We start from the raw sequence: 21,548 nt of genomic DNA, 5'->3' as shown, positions 1-21,548 counted from the left end.
TATTTTAGGCTGATTATATTGTGAAGGTGTTGCAACATTTCTCTATGGAGAATGCTAAAGTTGTCAGCAAACCTTTACTTAGTCATTTGAAGTCGACTATGGAGATGTGTCCCAAGACACAAGAAGAGGAGGACAAGATGTCTAAGGTACCTTATGCTTTAGATATAGGAAGCTTGATGTATGTTATGCTATGTGCAAGGCTAGATATTGCACATGTAGTGGGAGTTGTTAGTAGGTATATGAGTCATTCATGAATTGAGTATTGGAATGTAGTTAAATGGATTCTCAAATATTTGACAGGTACATCCATTAAGTGTTTACACTTTGGGGGCTCTACTACTAATTTATAGGTCTATGTTGACTCAAATTTGCTAGGAGATATTAATACCAGATAGACTACTACAAGTTATGTATTTACTATTGGTGGAGTAACAATGAGCTAGGTTTGTAGGTTGTAGAAGGTTAATGCTTTATCCACTATAGAGGCAGAGTATTTTTTTACTACAAAGGTAGCCAAGGAGATTATATGGCTTCAATTTTTCTTGGAAGAATTGGGACATGCTTAGAGGGATAATTATTTTTTTACATATAACTAGAGTGTCATTCATCTTGCGAAGAATTTTGCATTGCATTCAAAGACAAAAAAAAAATAGTTGCCATACCATTTAATTTAGTCAATTTTGGATGATGGACAATTAAAGATGGACAAGATACACATAGATAACAATCTAGTAGATATGTTTACAAAGGTAGTAATAAGGGAGAATTTGAATTCCTCTTTAGCTTCAATTGGTCTTTTAGACTAAATAGAATAAAAGAATAATAGAGTCCAAGATGGTTTGATATTCCAATTTGAGCTACAAGTTTAGCAGTGTTATGATCAGTCTCCAAGTAGGAGATTGTTATGATGTAAATCCTAATTAGACTTTGAGGTTTATTCGGTGTAGTTTTCTTCCCATATTATTTCTATAGGGGTTTAAGGGTAGTGCCCCCAAGATGAGGTCAAGGGGCAATGCCCCTGTGAGGTCTTGTGGTAGCACCCTAAGTGCACTCCCTATCACATTACAAGGTGGGGTCAAGGGGCAATGCCCCCATGAGCATTTTTGGGGGCAACGTCCCTGAAGTCAAAAGTGACCTTATATTATAAAAGGTATTGGCTGCTATATTTTCATTAGACAATTTAGTCTAGCCCTAATTTTGTAAGTGAAAAAAAGCTTGTATAAAAAGGCTTAGGGTTAGGGATTTCATAATGTAATGGTGATATTGTAGCTTCTTCCAATAGTATTGAGCTATAAGGGATAGTAGATTGTAGTCACTAGATAATAATAATATTGGACTTATTGTTGGTGAACATAGCCCAAGGATTGGGTGAACCACATTAAATCTTGGTGTCTTGTGTTCTCTTTTATGCGATCTATTATTTTTTGATATTCATTATATTTACATTTAATTATTATTTCTATCTAAAGTTAATCATAACACTCTAGCCCTTCCACCACTACCATCTATGGTATAAGAGTCACCACCTCCAACACCAACCCATCCCTCTCCTCATGCACCATATCCACCCTCCTCTGGAGCCTCTCCCTCTCTGCCTCCATCATAGGAAACCACCCCTCCAACCATAATCCCCCCAACTCAATCTCTTCTTGGTTTAGTTGTCCCTGACTCACATTTTTCTCCTGCCAAAACTGATCTCGCTAAACTTGGATTACTAAGTATCCTATAGCAGCTAGCTCATAACCTCATGTGGCTACTACAAGGATGCATATCTCCTTGCTAATCCCCCATCTCCTCTACCTATGGATGATTCTCCTCCTCCTCCCTCAACTATCCCTTGGACCCCCTCTCCTCCCTCCTAATGTGGCCTATTTGGTTGTGGCCTCACCTCTTCTTGTCTCCCCTCCTGCTCTCCCTCCCATTTTCCCCTCATCTATAGTTTCTCCCTTAACATGATATCCTTCAGTCACTATTTTAATCCCCTCACCTCATATCTCCCTCTCCTCATTTCTAAGGTAATCTCCCCTGCCACCCTGGTCAACTATGCCCTCCCTACTAACCTCAAGCATTAGAACTAATAAATCCTCTCTCTACAGATGTTGTCCAAAAGGAATCATTAACTCCTTGGTCACTCTATATTACCAAATTGGATTTCTTGGCACATCCTATGGCTATCCAAACTACTGCAACACTCTATTTGGTCAATATTCCCTAGCTATGTTTAATGCCCCGCCTGGAGATCCTTGGAAACAAGGATTCAAATCAAGCCAAGATATTTTTTTTTTACAAGTATGAATGCACAAGACAACATTATATAGGGATCACAAAGATCGCAACGGAAGACTTCAACACAATCCTGGCAACCAATGAATCTCTGAACGCCACTACAAAACTAACACACACAAACAAAGCCAACAACGACAACAACAAGATGAAGGCATAAGAAATGACCACTCATCAACAAAACACCAAGTTGGGGTAATATGTAGAATCCCAAAATTTGGCTAAGCCTGAAATCCTGAAGCCCTAAAAATTGGCTAAGTCTAGATTTCTGAAGCCCTAAAATTTTCTAGAATCCATAACTTATCTCTGAGAGGTCTGAAACCTATCTCAAATGATTTGTCACATATATTAAAATATATCTTAAGTATAAGGAATTAAATATACATCAACTTATACTTAAACGGTATATTTTAAACCTCAAAGGACTACAACAGAAACCCAAAAATTGGATTTCAAAAGAAACCTCCCGAATTCAAAATGCAACAACATAGGCTCAAAGAACACCCAAAAGGGTAACCAAAACCACTCTCAAAAAGATCGGTTCATGAAGAAAAGTGCCCACTGATGGAACGCGTAGGTTTTTCACAAAAACCATGCGACACTTTTTACTAAGGGAGGGCGACACTTCTCCCTTACTGAGTGCGACACTTCTCAAGAAGGCATGCGATACTGGAAAAGTATCACGCGACATTTCTCATAAAGTCGTATGACACTCTTCCAATGTCATACAACACTTCTCCAGTAATGCGTGCGACACTTTATAGTATCGTACGACATTCTTTCTATGGGCATGTGATACTTTATCAGTGTCACACAATGCTAAAAAAATGTCACCCATAGAAAGTAAAAACACTTATAGAACTCAAAATGGGGAAAAACCAACAAAAGAACCTCCACACCGGGGAGTACGGGATCCATAAAGGCTCGAGGAATGAACACTCGAGTGCAAGAACAACACAAAAGGAAGAACACCAAACCATCTAAACTACAGTAGCAAAGAACACACTGAAAATAAGCATTGCAAAGAACAAAAGAAACATCGCAATGCACATAAATACATCTCAGGAACAAAACAACCAAACTAAGTATGCAGTTCCTCCCAACCGTCAATAGCATCATAAGACCATTGTGGGTCCTAGCCATCCCCCATGCGTAACATCCCAAGCCACTAACCAGATCATCAGTACTGTTGTAATAGGGATGTCACTACTAAAACATGCATAATAACAACATAAGAAAATCTAACATGCTAGTGATAACGCATAAGATAATCCTACTGTAGATAACATCACCTATCACATGCTAAACAGCAGTAAGCAACAGATATACTACTAAAGAAAATCACATCACCTAATCATATGCTTAACATCATAATAAGGGAATGCGCCAAATAAAATAACATCATCTAAAAATGACATACAAGCATCCCAATGAAAGCATAAATCACAAGAAAGCATACTTCGAAACCCAAAGTACCAAGTGAAGACATCCAACAATGGTCGCACTAGGACAAAAGATCGTCTCTGTACACCACTCCCTAGCAGTGGTGAAGGTAGCTACGCCTCCCAAACACATGGCACCCATAGGTCCACACCCGCCGTGCTGATGGAGATAATGATCCAACCACAAACACACATAAAGCACAACAACCAAGGCTAACACTCACGCCAGACAGTATGATGGCTGAACCAAGAACCTAAGATAATGCAAGGAGTACAGGTCCTAGTCAGACACTCAAAAGGCTACTAAGTAGGGGTTGACATCATGGAGAGTCACCTGGCATCGAAAATCCCAAGCTCGGATCTATGTAGCTCAACTCCCTCAACGGAGGGCCAATACACCATGTAGCTCAACTCCCTCCATGGAAGGCCAATACACAAAAGTACCATTTTATTATCTTAAGTTTTATTATCAGTCACACATTTTATTTAATTATCACTTATACAAGCTCCTCTCAGCCATACCCATGGCGTCATGATCACCATGCTGCGAGATAGAAGCCCCCTCCATATGCTACCCTACCCTACCCATGCTCATCCTATGACAAGTTCCTGTGGGCATGCATACTCCCATCCCAACACCAATGATCATAACTTCTGACAAATCCACAGAAGATCGGGCCTCGCAAGTCACCCAACAAATGTACGTGCACGTACTCATGTGTGGCGCACCACCATCACGAAGATCATAACACAAGGACAAGAATGAGAACACAATGCAAAGAAAACACCCAACTGAAAGCAAAACGGGAAGGATGGATTCTACAGGAATCCCAAAGCCAAAAAAAACCATACATCATTAAATCACTCCATCGGCCTCAATCCGAGAGTATGGATTCTACACAAATCCCAATGATGCAGCAAGACCAAACATCATGAACTCACTCAACCAGCCTCAATTCGAGAGTATGGATTCTACACGAATTCTAGTGTTCACGAACAAAAGCAAAGGTCTAAACAAAACCATAACAGGTGTAAAATCACTCAACCGAACACAACGTCGGGAGTACAGATGCAACATGCATCCCAATGCAACATAGAAGTGCAATAGTGATCTGACTAATATCCAAACGGATCATCCAAGTCCACGAATCATAATGTGTCAAAAAAAAAATCGAGAAAACAGGGCAGCACACAAAACGAGGTAAAAACCCCAAAAATTTGGAAAACTTCTAAATTAAAACCCATTTGGCCTTTGGGTTCAAAAACCCCAAAAAATAAAAAATAAATGGAATCAGACACCATATGAAAAAATAGCCAGCATAATGGTGGAAAATCCCAAACCCTCATCCCAAAAAATAGGGAAATGTTCGTACCCGCCCAACCAGGTAGAACTAGCATACAGAAACGGAGGGGAACACTAGTTCTCAGCCTCCAAACAAATAGCTACCAAAAATAGAAGTAGAAATAGAGCAGAAACAATAAAACAGGAAAGCCCTACCTCACAGCCAAAAGGGAAAAATAGGAATCTGAACCATAAAATAAAGATCTCGCAGAAGTAGCTGAAAATCACGACAATCCAAGGTTTCCTCGAGCTGGATCCAACGAGCCCAACCTCGTGACGATTCCACGCCCATAGCTCCCAAAACGAACAAAATAGTAAATCCTCATGAAGAGGATTTTGGGTTTTACTACTTTCTAATTTGAAAGTGAGAAGTGAGGAATTAAATTCCTCTTTGGATACTTATTCACTTTTCGGATGAATAATCGATTAGGGCATTTAACCAGCCAATCTAGTTAAACCCTGAATTGACCCAAATGAAAATAGGCTATTCTTATAAATAGGAATTCATCTATGGAAAAGCTGCCAGAAATTAAAATAAATCAATTTAAAAAGCCTGAAAACCTAAAAACAATAAGCCTCCTTAATAACTTTTCACGACAATGCGAACCTCTAAATGCACAGACATGCTTACTGGTCTAATCACATAATGCAAATGAGTTCGGATTTAATAATCACCAAAAGGTTTAAATTAAACATTTTAATAAAGGATACGTCAACCATACAAGGACAACATTGGTAAAATATGAATGGCTGAATCACTAACTCCATGTGCCACTGCTAGGGATATAAATCATGCACACTAAACAACACGATCAAGTGCAATTGTATATAATAACATAGCTGAAGCAATAAATGCATTAAATCACCTAATTTAACCATTTATTTAATTATATTAAAATAATCTATTTACATCACTCACGTTCGCATAAAGCATAACAATGTAGGAATAAAGTAAATAACCATAGCATTAAATCCATCACATAATATAATCAGAGGTATGTCCAAATACCAGATAACCAGATATCATCATAAAACACATTGTCATCTCAAAATGGCATCATCATGCAATATGATTAACTGAACAACATAGTAGTCTAATATCTATGATACTGGAATCAAAGAGTAACATTTGAGCCTCAGGTCATCTCAAATGTAAACACAACATGAGTAACAAATATCTCTCAGATCAGAAATATAACAAGGTAAATGTTCGCAGCACATAACCAAATAAATCAACATGGACAATCCATTTCTAATCATTAATGCATTTAATAAAGATTGATTACTCTACATTAAAAAGGCATTTAAAAAGACATAAGCAAACACAGTCATAAACATGATTAACCACTGCTATAGGAACCTAGTCCAGTCTAGCATGGTAAAAAGAACATAGTGCAATCTCTGCACACATCTTAGGGTAATCACGGAACAACCTCATGATACCACATTGATCCTGGTAACCACTGGCACAAACCTCAGTGAACCAAAAATCACATCATAATCTCATAGATTAGTCAAAAGCATAAACAAAGCAACTGATACAAAAAATATAAATCCAAACACCTCGACGGTGTAGACCACTCAGGGTCACAATCATAATCTATCACAACAAAAGATCAGCACGGGTGCATCCATCAGGATGACTTACAAAAGTCAAATGGGAGAGGCACTACATATGTACTCCATAGACCAAAAATGAAGCATAACAAAATGGTGTAAGGTAGATGTTGCCTCTCCTCTACCCATGGCCTGAGACCTATGTATGACCTCTATTTCATTTCTTGGATCTCATCAATATGGACTCACTAGTAGTCCACCTCCTCGATATGGTGGTATTTCAATGGATCTCCCCAACTGTATACCACTAGTTCCTCTAGTCTCCTATCCCTCCACCCAATCAATATGAAAACTGCAATGTGCTCCCACACCCAAACCTGTAGTAGGGTTGAGAAGCCCATGCTCCTCCCCTAATGACACCCTGCACTCTAATATACTATCTAATGTAAGTCCTTTTATAGCTCTACAAGAATCAATGAGCCCCATGTAGTTGGAACTCTCTCATCTATGATCTAGATAATCATAGGAATCAATGCAAGTGTCACTCTTGTCCTATCAGTACTATAGAAATAAACCTCAACACTAGCTTGCATATGTAGAAGTATATTTTCTAATCTATGACCACTTGCTCCAAGTGCTCATCTAGTGCGACCTAGCCCCCCTAGGTCTAGAACTAGACTTACGACCCCACAAACCACTACATAGCCCTGTCTCCTAGGACTCCCCTTGTAGCCATAACTAGAAATGCCCCACACTAGTAGTTGGAAGATCTTGTAAACATCATCCAAGGTCATGTTCATCTCACCTATCGATAGATGAATCATCCTTGTCTTGTTGTTCTAGCACTCACACAATTTTGTCACCATCGCCATGCATGTATTAGTATGTGGCAGCCTTTCTAGATAACCTAGCTTGATCATGTCAATCCTCCTCCAATCCAATAGTGTAAACTACTCTCCCATGTGAAGAATAGTGGCATATTGCTCCCACAAAACTAATGCATTGAAAGACCACTACATCTAGCATACAACACTCATGTTAGTACTACTTTCCTTTAACCCCTCTCTACCTATGTTTCATCACCCTCCCTTTTACCCCTTGAGTTAGATCTTGTTCCTGCATTCTTGCCAATGGGATTGTGTTCCCATGATCCATCTCTGTCCTAGTGTTCCTGAAGCTGAACATTTCAGTGGGAATGAATTTCATCTTTTTCCCCTCCCCACTCAAATCCTAACCCACTTTCCTAGAACCCCTCCCAACCCCTATGTTCCCATAGTTGTAGACCATAGTGAGAATGCATCTCCCTTTTTTCCCCCTAGTCAAACTTAACCTCATTCCCATATTGACTTTACACTTACCCCACCCTACACTACAACATTTGGAGTTAACTTGCAATGACAATTTGTGATGGGTGTGTTATTTGTGGTGATTGTCATGTTTTTTTTTGCGAGTTTCCCCAACATCATTGCAATACTAATATTGGTGTTGTAATTGTGACACCTATGTGAGTATTAAAAAAAATGAAAACATGACATAAATCATTCCCCATTTGTTTTGATTGTCGAGAGTTTCACACAAAAGAGTGTGGAGAGCTTTGAATGTTTTCATGCCCTTGTGATCAGTGTATTTTATTGTTGTGATATCTACATTTCATTGTCCTACTCTCTCTCTTGAATTTTTTTGTTGTGATGTCTGCATTTCATTGTTGTGCCTTTGCTCTATGATTTCATTTTTGTTCCCTTTCTCTGTGACTTTGTTGTCATGTTGTGCCCTTGTGATCTTCATGACCTTACTTTAGGATTTTCTTCAAGGGGAGAAGAGATACATATGTTAAATGTTCTTTTCTTTTCCTTCTAAACATGTATCGCTTTATATATACAAAGAGATCTTTTTAAAGATGCTTATTACATATTAGCTCACAACAACAAAATTAATCAAATTTAATTCATATTCCAAAATCCAAATAATAAAATAATAAAAATCACTCAATTAGTACTAAGTGACTTAGCTTGATGGGAATAGAATGCGAAGGAGGATGGACGATGTTTGCAACTCGTCACTGAGCTAGGGCAGTTGTGCCCTAGCTCCTTTTTGTTGTGACTATGACTATGTAGGAGGGGGCTGGTTGATTGGGTGTGTGGGGGGGGGAGTCATTTTTCTGCTGTCAATGATTCTTGTTATCCTTTTCTGGTCACTGTTCTATGCTTAGACAATTTTTTTGGCCTGTGTATGCGTGAGGGGGTATTGCGTCTATGTTTGATGCCTCTATTCTCACCTTTTTTGCTTGTGAATCTGTGCAATGTCTATGATCTGATCACAGTGCTATTGTGATAGGTCAAGGTTGTACTGGGCCTGGACAGATCCCATTGTTGTGGGGTGTCTAAGGCTAGGCGGGTTAATGGCCAAGAGAGAGCCTTCTAGGGCAGTGCTTGGTACAAAATTTCAAGAAACAGTGGGTATGAATATGCCAGGTCAGGATGCAAGGGTTTTTGAAAATGCCCTCTTCTCTTAGAATATAGGGGCTATGAATCCAAGCTCGCCTATGCGATCTCAGATCACGAAGATTAATGGATGTCTTGAAAGATGCAAAGATAGACCCAAACTGGTAATTCCCTTTGAAATGATTGCTGAAGATGTTGAATATTACTCTAACATTCATTGTATTGCAATTTCCTGGGTTTAAGAATTTCTCTCCAATTTCTGGAGAACTAGGCTCAGAAAGTGTGGGAACTAGAGGGAAAAATGGAGGTTACGTTGCTAGCAAACAGTTTTTTCATGGTAACTTTTCTTTGTATGGCTGATCGGAATAGGGTTTTTGAGGGTGGACCCTATTTTTATAACCAAGTAGGGGTATTCATCAAACCATGGCATGCAAGATTTAATCCTTCTGAGGAGCTTCCAAATCAGGTTCCAGTGTGGGTTCGGTTACCCAAATTTCCTATAGAATTCTTTCGCGATGATGTTCTCCATATGCTTGCATCGATGCTCGGGAAGCCGATGGGTCCTTCATCAAAAACCTTAGGGAAGAAAGTTATGACTTTTTCTCGAATTTGTGTGAAACTTGATTTGAGTAGACCACTGCCTGATGTGGTGGAGATGTGTGCGGGCTCACATTCCTAGGTGCAACAACTAGATTATGAGACCCTTCCTTTTCGATGTCACCTTTTTCATGAATATGGCCATCTTGTGAGAAGATGTCCAAAGGCCAAGTCAATGGAACAACAACTTTCACCTCCTCCTCATGATATTCTTGGTGCAAACAAAGGGAAGAAACCTATTGGTGGGGAGGGCAAGGATGCTAAGGGCTTTGTTCAAGTTAAGGCTCAAAATCAGAACAGAGGCAAGAAGCGAACTCTAAGGGAGCAATAGGAAGAAGATACCTTTAATAGGTTCAAGATCTTGGATGAATTGGGTTAGCCAGAAGTTAATCCTGGATTAATTATTGAGGATCAACATGCAGGGGATTCTAGAATAAAGACTATTTCATCCATTCCTCCTACTGATTCTCATGTGGAGCCTACGATGCCTATGGTCATGGATGGGCAGACAGGGGTTCAGATGATATTAGAGCCAAATTTTGAATTGGAATAGGGGGTAGAGAACATTTCTATTCTTGCACGGACTGCAACTCCAAATTCAGATAAGCGAGGTAAATCTTCTCCTCATCTCGACATTCTTCAAAAAGATGGTAAGAAAGGGGTCTTAGAGAAAAATGTTAAGATGGGATGAAAGAAGGACCTAGAGAAGATTAAGATGATAGGGGAGACATTGGTGGAGTCAAGTTCTGTGAAGACCTTGGATTCCCACTTTTCGACTCCTTCAAAATGACAGTCATTTCATGGAATGTAAGGGGCTTGAACAACAGCCCTAGAGAAAAGGCTGTTCAAGAATTAGTGAGGAGTCATTCTCCTGATGTTCTCTTCCTTCAGGAGACTAAGGTTTCTATGGAATGCATGATGATTATTGCATCTAAGCTATGGAGGAATGGTCTATGTCAGTGTATTGGAGCTCAGGGATCTTCAAGGGGTGTGGCATGTCTTTGGAACCCACGAAAGATCCATCCTATGTCTTGGATTTCCTTTAAGTCCTCCTTATCCTTAGTTTCTATGTGCACTGAGTTGCGAGAATCTGTCCTTTTTTCTAATGTCTACGATCCTATTGACTTCCAAGGTAAGCTCCTTGTCTAGAATAATATTTTTTTGGTTCATAGTTTATTTCCTTACTTTCCATGGATTATTGTCAGGGACTTTAATGCTATTCTTGATCTCACAAAAAAATGAGGAGGTAATACAAGACTGGATCCATCTTCTTTCTTGCTCTGAGATAATATCTCAGCACTCAATCTTGTGGATATCAAGCCTAAAAATGGCCACTTCACTTGGAATAATAGAAGGGAGGGTGACAGGTGCATTGCTAAATGCTGAGACCACTTCATGGTTTCCTATTTTTGGGTGGGTGGATTGTGGTCTTCCAGTTTTGAGATATTAGATTGGGGAGGCTCAAATCATTGGCCAATAAAGCTTGTCATTTCTTTAGCTCACTTGCCTCAGAAGCCACCTTTTAAGTTCCATCTTATGTGGCTTCATGACCCAAATCTCTATGGTTGTGTTGCCAAATGGTGGTAGGTTGGTAGACTGACTTTTGGTACAACAATATATGTTTTTGCTAAGCTTCTCCAGTATGTTAAGTACCAGCTCAAATGGTGGAATCAAAAATGCTTCAGAAACATTTACCAAGAAAAACATGAAGCTCAAGTGCACTTGAATGGTATTACTAGATTGATTAGGGAGGAGGGAGTGTCTAAGTATTTTTTGCAGGAAGAAGCCAGAGCTTTAAAAGCATTGGAGGAATGGGAGTTGAAAGAGGAAATCTTTTGGAAATAGAAAGCTCAGATTGAGTGGCTTCAAGAGGGAGACAAGAACACTACCTTCTTTTTCAATTGGGTGAAAGCCAGACAACATGGTAATGCTATTTCATCTTTGGTGACTAATAGGGGGGAGGTTATTTCCTCTACTTAAGGTATCACTAATGAAGCATTGCAGTATTTTGCTTCTTTATTCAGAGAGGATGCACAGGGAGACTTTGTTGCAGAGGCCCAGGTCCTTTCCTGTATTCCTTCTTTGGTTTCTTTGGAAATGAAAAAACATCTTATGAGTGTCATAACTTTGGATGAGTTAGAAAAAATTGTTTTCCAGATGAAAAAAGGTAAGGCTCCTGGTCCAGATTGTTTCCCAATTGAGTTCTTCTAGGAATTTTGGGACATTATCAAGTTTGATTTATTGGCAGTTGTTCAAGAATCCCAAAAGAATAAGCAAATGCTCCGAGCCATGAACTCTACCTTCTTGGCACTCATTCCAAAGGGGGAGGGGGTTAACCGGTTAAGTCAATTTTTCCCTATTTCTCTTTGCAATGTAACTTATAAAATTATATCTAAATTGATTGCTGAAAGGCTTAAAAAGTGGCTTATAGTGCTAATCTCCAAAGAGGAAAGTGGCTTTATGGAAGGTTGTTAGATTTTGGATGGGGTGGTGGTGGCTACTTAGACTATCCATTCCATGGCTAGTTCTAAAGCCAAGGCTATGTTCATCAAGCTGGATATGGCCAAGGCATATGATAGAGTTTGTTGGTCCTTCCTTCAGAAGGTTTTGGGTGCCTTTGGTTTTGAGGAGGAATGGATTTGTTGGGTTATGATTTGTGTGGGTTTGACTTCCTTCTTAGTTTTAATTAATGGGGAGCATTCTAACCTCTTTGGGCCCTCTCGGGGTTTGCGGCAGGGTGACCCTCTTTCTCCTTATTTGTTTCTTCTTTTGGTGGAAGGTTTGGGAAGGTTGATTGAAAGGAATGTTGCAGGAGGCTTTATTCAAGGCTGGCAGTGGGGAGGGGGTATTCCTGTTTAGTCTCACCTATATTTTGTGGATGATACAGCTTTGACGGGTTTGGCTACTATTAGGGAGGCCTCTAACTTGTGCAGAGTGCTGGATGTCTACCTTGCTGCTTCTGGTCAGTTAATTAATGAGGGCAAGTCTTCAATTTTTTTCTTCAAAACTCTGCCTTCAATTCAACAAAGAATTTCTCTTATACTCACGTTCCAAATTGGAAGTCCTCCTTTGCTTTACCTTGGGATCCCCATCTCTACTAGTAGGCAATCCAGGGATTCCTGGCAAGTTATTCTGGATAAGTTCAATGTCAAAGTGAACCACTGGACTCATCACTAGCTATCCTTTGTTGGTCGGATCCAGTTAATTGAATCTGTGGTACAAGCTCTTCCTCTTTATAGGTGTTTGATTCAGGTGGCACCGGTGAGCTTTGTTAAGAGCCTTGATTCCTTAGCTAGATAGTTTTTATGGGCTGGTAATTTGTCATCAACTAAGTGGAGCCTTATTAAGTGGGAGACTATTTGTAGTCCTAAAATATTTGGTGGTCTTGGATTACGACAATCATTGCTTTCTGGTACTGCTCTAGTAGCTAAACTATATTGGCGATGGTGTGTGGAACAGGATCGGGTGTGGGCTAGGATCTTATCTCACAAGTACTTTTTTGGGATCCCCCAGCGAGATATCCCTCGATATAGCTTGGCAGGGAAAGGCTCGATGATTTGGAATACTCTCAAGAAGGGGCCTGCGCTTATTAAGGGTGGTCTCTTCTAGATTTATAAGAGTGGGACAGAGACACAGTTCTAGCATGATTCTTGGGATGGCTACCCCCCCATAGTTTCCCAATATCCTCACCTGAGTATATTGGCATAGATATTTTGCAAAGCTGGTTGGACTAGGGTGTGTGACTTTACATCATTTTCCCTTCAAGGGCAGGTGGTGGAAGCAAGATGGAAGACTTCAAGGGAGTGGCCTATTTTTGGGTTGGAGGCTAAGTGTGCTGAGCTTCATAACATTCTTTCGGGTCATAGTTATAGCGCCCTTATGGATAGTGATGTGTTGGCCTGGTCCCCTAATCCCAAAGGTACATACACTGTGTCTTTTGGTTATCAGGTGTTGCTCTCTCAGCAATTTGCTAGGGGGAAGTCCATTGGTGGAAGAAAGTCTGGAATAATTTCTCTTGGCCAAAATGTAATTACTTTTCTTGGACTTTGGCTTGCAATAGATGCTTGACCTAGGACAATATTCAAAAGAGGGCCTTTGTTGGCCCTTCAAGGTGTGTTCTATGTGGTGGGGGGGAAGAAGATTCTCCACATTTATTCTTTAGTTGCCGATTCACACTGCAATTATGGCACTTCTAGTGGGATGTCTGGAAGAGTCAGTGCTTTCATGCATCCTCCCTGGCTAAGCTTTGGATGAGATTGGGAAGGCCCCCTTCCTTGGCTCCCTTCTTGAAGGATGTCTACTATGCTGGCCCTATCTTTTTGCTATGGCAAGTTTGGTTGGAAAGGAATCGTAGAATCTTTCGGGGTGAACAATTGGAGATTCAACAAGTTTGGACTAGAATTATGGGAATGGTACAAGAAACTGTGAAAGCTAAGAGTGAGATTATTTTGTCGCTAGAGAAAGGTGATGCAGAGATAGTTAATAGGTTTGGTATATAGGGGATATCTCCAGCATTAGCTTGCATCAGGAGAGGTAGGTATGTGAAACATAGAGTTCAAAGGATAGGGAAATGGCTTCCCCCTCCTACTACCATTCTAAAAATTAACACGGATGGTTCTTCTAGGGGTAATCCTGGTTTGGTTGGGATCGGTGGGATTAGTAGGGATTCTTCTGGATCCGTGGTCTTTATCTTCTCAGCTAATGAGGGAGTGCAGACTGTTAATAGGATGGAAGGCTTGGCTATCTTATATGCTTTGAAGTGAGCTTATGCCCTAGGGTGGTGGAAGATGATTTGTGAAGCTGACTCCCAAGTACTAGTTAATTTTCTCCTTCAGAGGAAGATGTTTGAAGTTAGTTTGCAACTATCTATGTTAGTGCAACAGATATTACAGGTTAGCTCTATAATGGATTCGGTGTCTTTTACCCATATTCCAAGGGAATGGAATAGGGCAGCTGATTGTCTGGCTAAATGGGCATCAAAAGATAATGATGGCTGAAGGATTGATGAGTGGGAATAGTTTCCCTATGAGCTATGTCAGGATTTGGAGAGGATTCTTGTTGAAGATGAAAGTGGTGTTGGGGAATGAAGTTCTCACTCTTGTTCTTTCTATAATCTCTAGTAGTTCCTGGGGATTTGGCCCTTTGTTGTTTTGTACCCAGTTGTTCTAAGTTTCAATAAAGTTTTTACCCCTATTTTTTCCAAAAAAAAAGTGACTTAGCTCAAGATCCTACACAAAAATAATGCAAACCAGGAAAAATGGGTAGAGTTCACAAGAAATTCTACAATAACATATCATAGCATATATTTTTAGAAAGAAACAAGAAATAACCTAGTTAAATTGGTCTAGTTGTTGACTAGCTAGGTTGATTACAAATTCCTATAGAACAATAATCAAATTAGGTACAATAAAACAAACAGTCAGTTGTTGCCAGCTAGTAGGATCAAATATAGTTTTTCAAAGTGATAAAATTGCATATGTAGATGCATCACTTTCATGTAGGGCATGAAGTGTATTCCCCAACTTATAACAAAGGGTTGGATATAAAGGCTTCATACACTAGCCCAACAATGAAAGCCAATGTCATAAGCATGCATGTATTGGCATAGTCTCCCTATGAGGATCCTAGGTATCTATTGTTGTTCTTAATTTGGAAATCGTTATATGATCCAAAATGTTATGAAGTAGTGAAGCATGTAGTAACTTCGCCCATGTCTCCAGAAAATATAGCATAGGTTTAGGGTCCCTTTGCTCCCTTTCATTTTTGTGTAATTACCATAATCACAAGGTTCATTCCCTTGCAAAAGTCTGTTCTACAATGAAATTATCTCTAAATGATGCAAAGGATGTTAAAATAGTTCCCAACCTTGTTATAAACAATGACAAAGCAAATGAAGATGCAATACATGATAAATTTCACAACTTGTAGTCTTTATATATACAAAGAGATTTTTTTTAAGGTGCTTATTACATATTAGCACAATAGATAAATTTATTAGCTGGATACATATTCCAAAAACCAAATAATAAGACAATAAAACTCACTCAAATCATGCTAAGTGACTTAGCTCAAGATCCTACACAAAAATAATGTAGACCAGGAAAAATGGGTAGAGTTCACAAGAAATTTTACAAAAACATATCATAGCAAATATTTTTAGAAAGAAATAAGTCATAACCTAGTTACATTGGTCTTGTTGTTGATTAGCTACATTAATTACAAATTCCTATAGAACTATCATCATACCAAGTACAATAAAATGAACAATCAATTGTTCTTAGCTAGTAGGATCAAATACAGTTTTCCAGGGTGATAAAATTGCATATGCAAATGCATCAGTTGCATGCCAAGCTTGAACTAATGAAAGATGTAGAAGAACCAAATGAGGAATCATGTGAACAACTATCTAAATGTTCAATAAAATAACAAGTCCAAAACAATAATAATAATGGAAGGAGTGACAAGGAGTTACAAAAAATATGAATGACGAGGAAGGGGATAGATGACAAGGGGCCACCTTGAAAGAAAAAAAAGTCAAAAGGAAAAATGGCTTCTCAAGTTGTGACTGAATTAGAGACAACAAGAAGTTCAAGTTCATGGTACTCACCCTTATTTCAAAACAAGAAATAGATGGATGGATTACCCCTCTAATGAAATTAATGAACAACATATTGAGAGACATTTTGTGGTTGACATTGAAGCCATTTCAAATGATGATCAAATAGGGCCTTAAGGCACAAATGTCTTCTACAATAATTTGAGCACCCAAGATCGTGATTAAAGAATTCAAAGTCATGAGGATGAACTAGGTGAGATCACCTCTCTAACATGGCTATAAAAGTGAATATAATGGGGACAAATAATAATAGCCCAACCCATTAGGAGTTAGCAAGGTAGATCTAATATTTACCTTGGGATTTGGTTTTTTGCAATCTTATTTCATTTTTGAGGTTGATTACTAGATAGGGGTTCCATTCCCCCATGATATTTTTATATGTTGGTGTAAATGTCATAATATATTCATAAAGGTTAGATTTGTGAGATTGTAGCTAGTCAACTTTTTTGGCAAAATTCTGAGCAACAAAATGACTAGCCCATTTTCTTTCCTAAACTAGAATGTGTAAGACATTTTTCTACACTTAGAAAAAATTCAAATTTAGTATAAAGGTTAATATTTTCAGCTTTTAAATTATGGTGATTACAAGTTTTTATTTATTTTTGTTAGTGTGTATTTTCTAAAACTGCTTAATTATGTTTATTTGAATCATTTAGCTTGCATTATTATTTTAAATTCCCCTAATCCATTTCATCCCTAATCATAAAATTGTTGTATTTAGCACTTGAATTTAACTTTAGCCTTATGGGGCATCTTTCTTTTGATCATAAAAAAGGGGTGGAAACATCTCTTTCATACCAAATAGACATCCCCACCTATCTTTCTTTAATGTACATTTGTATTCTCACTAAAATTATTTGAAACTTTGCATTCTCGCTGGAAGAATAACTTTAGTGAAGAGTTGAGTGTAAGGAGTTAAAGAAGTAAGTTTTAATTCTATGTAAATGTCATAATCACAAGGCTCATTGAACCATGCAAAGGATTGTGAAGTGGTTCCCAACCTTGAAACACTCTTATTAGCAATGGCAAAGAAAATGTAGATGCACTACATGACAGATTGCATAAATTTAGTCCTCCCAATATTTGGATTGTAAATTCTTAAAGACACATGAAAGTCATTCCAATTCATAGTACCTATCACAACACTTTCGTAGATTCTATATAGTGCTCCCATACTATCCTTTATGTTGTCTACTTGTTGTTTATGTCGTGTAGTCTCTTTCTGAAGCCATTCCTTCTCCTTCTAATATATTGCCATAGACTCTCTCTTGTGCCTTAAATTTTGATCAAAATTCTAAATATCTTCCTCTACCATATCTAAAATCAACTTCAAGTTGTGTTGTAACTCTGGCATAGGTGTTTGATCCTTGATTTCTTTCATTTCAGCATTCAAGGTTTCAAGATTGGTCAACACCCTCACTTGTGAACCTCTCATGTCAAGATTTTTTTGTATTTTTTCAATACCACTTATTTCTTCTAAGCTAATAGTTCTTCAAGTGCATTTTCTTGTAAAACATTAATTTTTTTGAAAATTTGTAAACTCTTAGAAAATGTATTCTTGTTTTCTATTACCATTAATGGGCTTCCCTTGAACAAAATCAAACTGAAGAGGCATAAATATACCAAATTTTTCTTTCAAAACCATATGTGAAAATATAAACATTAAGTACAATATGTCCAATATTTTTATAGATATGCACATTAATTACAACAAATTTTTCTTTCAAAAACATATGTGCAAGGGTAAACATTAAGTACATGTTTAATATTTTTGTAGATATACACATTAATTACACTAGATTTTTCTTTCAAACCCATATGTGTAGATATAAACATTATGTACAACATGTCTAATAATTTTATAGTTATACACATTAATTACACCAAATTTTTTTTTCAAAACCATATTTACAAATATAAACATTAAGTACAACATGTTCAATATTTTTGTAGATATACACATTAAATACACCAAAATTTTCTTTCAAAACCATATGTGTAGATATAAATATTAAGTACAAACAACTTTATAAGGATGCAAGAATAAGTTATTCCTATGAAGAAGGATCATGTCAGATAATAGAAGGTAATTCGATCAAAATAGGGAGAAAATCACTAGATTATTTTCTAACTTTCCAAGAGAAGATGATGACAAATGTTATTGTCCTTGCAAGTGTTGTAGCAGCAAGAAGAATTAAAAAAAAAATAGCTAAGAGACATTGTACGGAGAATGGTCACACTAAAGAACAAATTGATTATCGTCCATTGGTAAGTTGTTTGTTATATATTTTTTGCAATTAATTTAAATATGAATCGTGGAATGGGGGTTATATTATCATCATTTTTATATAGGTCAATCTCCCTAGGGTAGTACATGATATGGACCACCACATCTTGGAGAAACATGGAGGTTTGAACATGAAGCAACATGGAGGTGTTAATATGGAGGAACATGGAGGTGTGAGCATTGAAGGAGAAGATCGTGATCCTATGGAAGATGATAATCATGTGCTAGAAAACACATTTGAAGATGATGGTATGAATGCATTGATCCCTGACACATTTGGTACTCATGTTGTTTTTGCTACTACTAATGATGATGATGATTATGATGAGGATGACATTGAGGAAATCCATGATATACCTCTACTTGAGAAGGAAAACACAACCCTTTATGAAGGAACCCAATCAACTCTTCTCTCTATTATATTGTTGTTGGTGAATTTCAAGGTTATGAATGGTTTATCTAACATCACATTGTCATGTATGCTAAGGTTTTTAATATATGTCATTATAGTCTATAACAGATGAAATATGTACCATTAAGATTGTTTATACTAACGACATATTTTTTCTCTAGATTAATAGTTTACTATTTCTTACCACCATCAAATGTTCTCCCTCGTTCGTATCAAGAATTATGTGCCACTATGAAATATATTAGAATGAAGTATTAATCAATAGATGATTGTCCTAAAGATCATGTAATTTATCATAAAGAACACACAAATGCAACAGAATGCCCTGAATGTCATATGAGAAAATATTGAAATGATCAAGTGACAAAAAAGGTGTCTCACAAGGTTCTTCATTACATCCCCATTATTACACGTCTTAAATAATTATTCAAGTGCAGTAGCTTGGCATAATTTATGGATTACCATGCATGTAATAGAAGTCAAGATGACATTATTTGAATGCATGTGGATGGTTCAGCATTTGTGGACATAGAGGAAAAGTGGCCACACTTTAAAGAAGAACCTCAAAATCTTAGGCTTTCTCTAGCAACTAATGGTGTCAATCCATTTGGAGATATGAGATCTATTTATTTGGTGTGGCGTTTTTTTGTTATCAACAATAACCTTTATCTATGGATGTCAATAAAGAGGGAGCACATTATGTTGGAAATGATTGTTCCAAGTATTTTATTATTTTATTTTTACCTGCATGTAATTTTAAGTCTTAGAGTGAAATGACCACAATAATTATCTGATGTTGTTCATTCTATCTCTAGAAAAATGGGAAAAAGATAATTTATTTTCCATGCAATGCTTGTGTGGACAATTTATGATGTGTTGACACATTTATGGGGTATGTTATGCTGAAATCTACTTGTACATGATAATGCTAATTTCAAAAATGAACATATTTAATCCAATTGTATCATTATCTTGTAGGTCTTCAAACAAAGGGAGAAATTGCATGTCTAATGTGTGGTCCAAAGATGAAATCTTGTCATTCCAAAAGTTTAAGAAAGCAAGTGTTTGGTAAGAATAGACACTTCCTCCACATAAATCATAAATTTCAAAGTGCCAAAAAACATCTATTCAATGGGAAAGAAGAGACTACATCAAAGCCAAAAAGAATGACACCTCACTTATGGCAGTTGGAATATAATAGAATTCTAGGTAGTGTTAATCCACCTAATAGTTTATATTTGAAAATTATATATTTTGATTGTGTTTTTTTGGCTAATTATGTGGTTTTATGATCATGAAGGTCATCAAGGCATCACTGACCACCTTCCAAATGGACTAAAATTTTATTCCAAATAATTTAGCAGGTTGTCCTACTACAAGAAACTACAAATTGTACATTTGTTTGATACTATGCATATTAGAAGGAATGTAATAGAGACACTATAGAAAATATTGGATTGAAGGTGTGATGAAGAAAAATTTGCAAAAAAATGTAGTGACATTCATAATTCCAATTATGTAATGAAAAATAACATTGAATCAAAAAGCAATGGAGACTAGATTAATGAAAGTGCCCTACCTTGATTATTAACAGAGTAGCAAAGTTATGCCATAAAAGAAGTCATGTACAAAAAATTGATTTCCTACATGATTTGTTGCAAATATAAGCAATCTCATATCAAAGAAAACTAAATTTGGGCCAGGTCTGAAAATGACTAATTGGCATACCTTCATCAAGGTAAGTCACGGTCATTTGTATTTACAATATATTTGTAAAATTGCATTCAATTTTCATTGTAATACATTACAAAATAATGAAATTAATAGTTGACAATTGTTGCAATATTTTCTACCTCTATCACTTCCAAACAACTTTGACAATAATATCAAACAAGTGATATATGATCTTGGAAAATACATGAGGTAAGTAGTGATATTTTTTCAATATATCAAACAAGTAATATATTGTAAATTCTCATATTTATACGTTTTTGTGTCTTGAATCCCTTGTAGGTGGTTGTCATCTAAAGAAATCCATAAAGAAGATATAAAATATTAGAAGAAAAGAATTCATCTACTAATATGTGAAATACAAAAGTGTTTACCTTCAACTTTTTTCAATGCACACTACCTCATACACCAAGTTGAGGAGATTGAATTGTGTGAACCTATATAGCCTAGGTCAATGTGGATGGTTGAGAGGCACTTTAAATTTTTGAAGGGTTTGGTTTGACAAAGTGCACATCCTGAGGGTTCTATGGTTGATAGATATATGATGCACTAGATGATGGTGCATGTTACTCAATATCTTCCTAATCTTGCAGCAAAGACCCATATAGATTTCATTTGGGATCTCAACTCCATTAAAACAAATTGAAGGGGAATACTTTGTGGGAAATGGTAAATTTATGAAAGTGAAAGGTAATAAATTTTGATATCTTATTGTAGTTAATTAATTCTTAATCTTCAAAATAAGTCTGTTGTAAGTCATCTATTTACTTTTGTACAACTACTAAAGAGTGGGATGCAATACATTTATTTATTGCAAACAATCAAAGATTAGATGACAGT

This window comes from Cupressus sempervirens, chromosome 4 (genome assembly GCF_028749045.1).
Source record: "Cupressus sempervirens isolate cs-2001-9-10 chromosome 4, ASM2874904v1, whole genome shotgun sequence".
Lineage (NCBI taxonomy): Eukaryota > Viridiplantae > Streptophyta > Pinopsida > Cupressales > Cupressaceae > Cupressus > Cupressus sempervirens.
This window is presented reverse-complemented; position numbering follows the sequence as displayed.